Genomic DNA, 6,365 nt, shown 5'->3' with positions numbered 1-6,365 from the left:
AGGGGCCCCAGGTTTCTCAGCCAGGGCACCGAGGGAGGAAGAGGGTTCTCCGGGTGCACCTGTGGCAGGCACTGGCCGCTCCGTTTGACTGCATCTCTCCTTTTCCAAAGGAGCAAAGCCACGCCTCTGGACTGCTGAGCGTGGCTGAGGCTTCTTCAGCGGGAGTGGGCCTCGAGGGAGTGGCACCTTCAGGGCCAGGTGCCTTGGGGGACACGCTCCCCAGCCACCCCTCTCACGCAGACCATTGAGTGCCTGCCACCTGTGTGCTTACCCGGGCAACAGGCCTCACAGGTGCTTGGAGAGGCTTTTCCTGGCTGTGTGCCCTGAAGCCCTCTTTGCCCTCATTTGGAAAGTTTATTAACGGCAGAGAAACAAAGTAAAAACGACATGCTAAGCCCATTGGCTGTGCTCAGAGTCTGTGGAGAATGGCGGTCCACTCGGTCTCCAGACTGCGCTCTCCCTGGGNTCCCCAGCCACCCCTCTCACGCAGACCATTGAGTGCCTGCCACCTGTGTGCTTACCCGGGCAACAGGCCTCACAGGTGCTTGGAGAGGCTTTTCCTGGCTGTGTGCCCCGAAGCCCTCTTTGCCCTCATTTGGAAAGTTTATTAACGGCAGAGAAACAAAGTAAAAACGACACGCTAAGCCCATTGGCTGTGCTCAGAGTCTGTGGGGAATGGCGGTCCACTCGGTCTCCAGACTGCGCTCTCCCTGGGGTCCCGACAGCCAGGTGCAGGCGTGGTCTGAGACTCACCAAAGCGGGGCTGCTGGGGTGTATGTGATCACGTGCTATACAGGTGGACAACCACCACCACAACAGGACCACAGCTGCAGGGTGATCTCCACAGATGTTTATTTTAAACCACGGGGCGCCTGCACACTGTTCAGCTGAGGCGGCACGGGGTGGGGGAGGGGAGCCAAGCTCAGAAACATGCACCGCGTTCAGTGGCGTTGGAAGGCAGAACCGGGCGTGGGCATGTTACCACGGCGGGAAATTCCTGCTCCATCCTGCCCGGGCTCCTTCAGAAGTTGCTGTCAAGATGGCTTGGCATGGTTGGTGGCATCGGTGAGAGAAGCCACGTGTGCGACACGGGCTCCGTTTCCGGGCTGATGACATTTGCAGCCTGACCCCGCAGAGCAGCTCCCCCAACGTCCAGCGTGCTGCGGCCGGCCCGGGGTCGGCAGGCCAGACGTGGGCCTCGCGCCTTCCCTGCTGTCCAGTTAATAAGAGTCTTTGCACTTTTCATAGAAAGATTCTCTTTTACAAAATGACAGTGTGCTGAAAAAAGAAGTCCTTTAAAAAGCAAGGCAAATGGCATAAAACACAAACACACGAGAAAGTACAACGGTTGCCAGAGACACAGTATTTCGGTCCATACTTCATATTGGCGTGTGCTGCCGACTCAGGTTGTCGTTGTTTAAATGGAAAACACAGTGCACGGGAGCGAAAAGCGTTTTCCTGACCATTTCCCTCTTTGTGCTCCCACCTCCCTCTCATGCTTCCCAGGGAACCAAGGGGAAAAAAGGGGGGGGGAGAATCATGAATATCAAGGTCAAATTCTCAATTGAACCTTTTAAACCAACCTGTACTTTCTCTGCCAAGCAAGAAAGGTAGGAACACTTCTGACTCACACAGGTGAACACTTTAAGGTGTCTGTGCTGGACGAGATGGCACCATGACACGCTTCCACCTTCACCATCTAATTCAAAACCTCCCAGGCTCCAGACAGAAAGACACAGGAAGCCATCGCCATGACGTGACGGGAGACACAGATGGCGTGACGCACCCCCATTTATCTACGTTGGCCACCTGTGAGTCAGTCTCTAGTAACAGTTTAGGCCACTCCAAAAGTAAACAACATTCAAGGAGTCATAGCACAGTGGGATTGGAAGGGACCCTACGGACAATCGTCAAGTTCAACCCTCTGGCTTCGATCTCCTTACCACATCACTGACACGGGGATCTGCGGTCCGTCCAAACGGTCCCTGGCACTGGAAACATTTGGACAGATCTACTATGTAGACATCCCTTTGGTGCGTGGGGCCGAGACAGGCCTCTCAGTGGGGAGGTCAAGTTTAACACCAAAACCACAGACGAAAGCTCTTTGGTGAGTAAGTACACGGTGTGGCTGCAGAGTGGGCTGAAGTCTGGTGTGGACATGGATGCTCCAGAATTAAGTTCCGGACCTATGACTCTTGGGCCCTGAGAGAGAAAGGCCACTGGCCACAGCAGCAGGCGCCAGGAGGGGCCAGCCCCCTGGGGAGGGGGGGGGCCCTGCCTCAGCTGGGCCGGTGCTCCAGGCAGCAGCTGAGAGCCCCTCACTGTTGATGAACTGAGAAAAGGGGTCCTCCTTCCACCCAGGGGTGCCATACAAGGAGGACTGACCACCTTTGCCACACTGCACCGAAATGGCTGCTGCCCGCTAGGACAATTGAGGGCCGAGAGGAACACAGAAGGCAGCCGCTGCCCACTCCTGTGTGGACAGGCCCGGCTCTGTGTGTGAGTGCCGCCAGCCACCCAGCACAGTGTCCACCCGCCCCAGGCCCAGGCCCGGCCTCCTCAAAGGGGAGAAGCTCAGGCCAGCCCTAGTCCATACTCATGTGGCCTCCAGCCGCATCCCCCTCCCTGCCTCCAGGGAGACGCTTCCAGTGCCCCCAGGAAGTTCAAAAATTAGTCCCCACGGGTCATGTTAAGGTAACAATTCAGGCATTTCCCAAGAAAAAGAACCCCCAGCACGAGCCTGGACTGCAGGACAACCTCGACACTAAAGCTGATGGGCCTCCGAGTCAGCCAATCCCCGGTGGCCATCTGTGCTACCTCCCTGCCTGCGGTCACGAGCGGCCGCGTCTCAAAGTGACAAGGGCCCAGGCTCCAGGACAGCAGCGAGTCCTCGGCAATCTGGCAACTCCGAACCGCCTGTGGTGCCCACGCAGCAGGCTGATGCCCGGCCTCGGGCCTTTGTTCTGGCCGCTCCTGCAGCCCGGACAGGGGTTTCCTCCCCCAATGCTCCCTGGATGCTCAGCTCGGAAGTCCTTTCCTCAGCAGTCCCTCTGCCCCACCTACACCCCACCCCTGAATTTACCACAGCGCGCTGAAATGGGGCCTCTGCCAGGGCTGGAGACGGGTCTCGTCATCCCCGGCCTCGTTCCACACCTGGCATAGAGTGAACCTTCAACCAATGGCTGGGTGAACCGGACTCTAGAATCTCAGGGGCCAAGCAGGTAACTCAGAGTTAACGAGGAACTTAATTTCTGTTTTTTCTCTTCCAATCAAGTTGCTAGATAGCTCCACTAGCAACTTCACACCAAGAAAAACCCAACTTTTTGAGAGAAATACAAGGATGTTTTGCTAAAATGCTTTCTTTCACTTTAAAATGTCAGTCTTAGTGAACAAGATCTTCACATACAATTAAACAACCATGAGACGGCAGAACCGAAACAGTCTCATTTAGGGAATAGTTTACGTCCAGTACCTTGGACACGCAGTTTGGAGCTAATCTCTTTGCTTCAGAGTCAAAATTCAGGATTTAAAAATAGAGTAATCTGGAGGGAAAATAAATCATGCCTTTAAAGAATGACTCAAACCACAGACAGGCAAAGTCCCCCAGGGAGGGCCAGCACTGCCAGTGCGGCGTCTCCCCTGCGGCCAGCCTGCACTTGGCCACAGGCGAGGAGAGCGAGGGGCTTCCCTGGTTCCCACTGAACCCCTGTCACCGGGCAGTCTCTGGGGGAGATTTTGTGCGGAGAGGGGCATGTGCTGACGATGAGCTGCAGTGACTGTCTCCCCGCACCTGCCTGTTGTCACCACGGGGCTGGGGGGGGAAGGACATGTCACATTTGCCCACCATGGGGAACAAACCTCGTCCCCAGCACTGCCTGCCTCGAGGCGCTGGAAGTCACCTTTCCCATTCACGCTCGCACACAGCCAGTCTTCAAACTCTTTTGGATGCTCTTGTTCACAATTCAGCTATTCTAACTGCTTGCAAGGACTAAAGTGTTCTGTGCTTGGAACATTCTAGATCTCTGCAGATCCCTTCCAGTTTCGCGATTTCATGATTCTTTGAATAATTCAAACAATCAAGTGAGAAATACACCATGGTTGGTTGACTTCATATAAAGAGACACAGGACGCCAAGGACTTGATGGAAAACCACTTTGGAAACTGTGGAGGCACACCCAGGAGTTACAGGTTCCAGGAACATCATTTCTTTGGAGGAACCGAGAGCACGCGGTGGGTTTTCCCCAACCAGAGAAAGAATAACTGTAGGCATGGCAGCGGCAGTCCTGCGGCTTTCCCCACTCAGCCCCGCCAGGGGCTACTTGCCACAGCTGCCCACGTTGCATAGAGCAAGAATGTTGCCCAGGGCAAATCCAATAGGGTAAACCCAGACCCATGACAGCTAACCCAGCTGGACAGGAGGAAAGGCAATGCTGGCCCGGCTCCCTCTCTGGGTGGAGGAAGCCTCGTTTCTACAACATCGTGGAAGACACGGCGCCCAAAAGGCACCCAACACAGCACACATCTCTAAGTCCCCAAAATGGTGGAGAGTCAAAGTAAAACTCAAGAATTCACAGTATCATCCACACGCACGACTGGTTTGCCGAGCGCTTCTTGCCGAATCCAAGTGCCCACTCTCAAGAGGAGGAAGCGCAGAGCAGAGCAGCGGGCACCTCGACACGTCTGTGGTTTGTGACTCCGACTTTCATCACCAGCTAAGTGTCAAGTGGCTTAATCTCCGAGTGGCTGTGTGGGCTGGGGTGCGGCCATGCTGGCAGGGAGAGGACGATGGTGACGTGCAGGGCCACAGACAGCCACCGAGGGGTGCCTAGGGGCCCAAGAGGGACAGTCAGCTTCCCACATTGGGTGCGAGCTCCCCTGGATCTAAGGCCCACGCCAGGCTTGCGGGTGCCTGGCCCACCACCTCTCTGGCTCTGGGTCTTCCTCTCTGCGGAGAGAGGCACCTGCCGGAGTTCAGAGAGAGAACAGAACGGCCCCTTTCTGTTATCATGGCCAACGTAGTTCTCTGTTATGTACAACTTAATAATGGCTGCAGGTTCTAGCAATAAATTACAAAACAGATACCTGAATATTTTTAACTGAATTCCCTTTTTAAAGCTCTCTCTCAGAGCAGTCATGCAGAGAAGTCTCAGATGAACTTGAACAGCACGAAGGCAAGGGAGGGTAGTGTAGACAGGGCCGGTGATGAGACACCGGGAACTGCTTGTGTGTGTGTACGTGTGCGCACACCACCTCTGAGAGTGGTCCTTCGGGCTGATCTGGCCTGATGTCTGGGCAACAGTCTGGGTAACGGACTGAGGCCCGCCCACGGGGCCCACCCATGGGTCCCGCCTGCCCACGCTGCTGCAGTGGAGTCCAGGAAGCCCCCCCCCAGGGAGCGCGCTGGGTCAGTGTCGGGGTGGTGCCCAAGTGTGGCTGGTAGTGTAGTGCTTCTCTTGGTTAGAAAGAAAAGGAATTAATGATCACGAGGGGAAAACTTGCTTTCCAGGAAAAGAGAAAAAAAATAAGGAGCATTTAAAGTACTACCACCAGAAAACTGTTGAGCGGAAGTGGAGACGACACTGTGGACGTAGGCCTCGAAGAAGGGGGGCAAGTGGCTGGTCCGGGCATCTGCAAGGCTTTACGTAGCCTGGAGATTGCCTGGATACTCAGTGGGCCCCACGAGGCCCCGCAGGTGAGGGCTGGCTGAGGTGGCACGTGGAAAGAGCCCAGAGCGGGCAGGCACACAGCGTACACGTGCCCACTCAAGTTCTGTTCTTACAGGCGCAAATGAGATTTTTAAAAAACGCACTGCAGTATCCCGAGTTGAGTTGCTACACGCAAGGCCATTTCACTGAATCAGATATGACCGGATTCCCACCAAACGAGAGTTCTCTGGCCCACTTGCCACAATCCTTTTTCTACATTCCCGACGAGAACACCATCACGGGCTGTGGGAGTCCGTCTGTGTTACGTCTCAGGTCACAAAGTTTCGTATGAACGTGAGTGAAGTGCTCTAGTTTTCAAGGGGAAATAAAACTCAGATGGTGAGGAAGAGCAGGGCACAACCGCCCAGTGATGAACACGTTCACGTTCAGAGGTAAGGTCACACAGAAGAACACCCCTAAAAACACTTGTTTTTTTTGCCCTGGCCTGGCAGCTCAGTTGGTTAGAGTGTCGTCCCGCTACAACCGGGTTGCCGGTTTGATCCTTGGTCGGGCACATACAAGAATCAGCCAGTGAATGTATGAATTAGTAAAACAACAAGTCGATGTCGCTCTTACTCTCCCTCTAAAATCAATTTTAAAAAGTTTTTTTAAAGTTAAAAACCAAAGATTTTTAAAATTTAATTTTAAAAATTAACTTTT

At 54.4% G+C, this 6,365-nt stretch overlaps 1 long non-coding RNA gene across 1 annotated transcript; it reads right to left on the bottom strand.

The window, feature by feature from the left end:
- Nucleotides 1–1,586: 1,586 nt before the first annotated feature.
- Nucleotides 1,587–6,337, bottom strand: LOC118994813 (uncharacterized). Its single transcript, XR_005068141.1, has 2 exons — nucleotides 3,657–6,337; nucleotides 1,587–3,619 (listed from the first exon to the last, which is right to left on the bottom strand). It is a non-coding gene; the product is annotated as an uncharacterized LOC118994813 (long non-coding RNA).
- Between the last annotated feature and the right edge of the window lie 28 nt (nucleotides 6,338–6,365).

Source organism: Sturnira hondurensis, unplaced genomic scaffold (genome assembly GCF_014824575.4).
Source record: "Sturnira hondurensis isolate 20B ecotype Veracruz unplaced genomic scaffold, ASM1482457v3 Scaffold0009719, whole genome shotgun sequence".
Classification (NCBI taxonomy): Eukaryota; Metazoa; Chordata; class Mammalia; order Chiroptera; family Phyllostomidae; genus Sturnira; species Sturnira hondurensis.
This window is presented reverse-complemented; position numbering and strand designations above follow the sequence as displayed.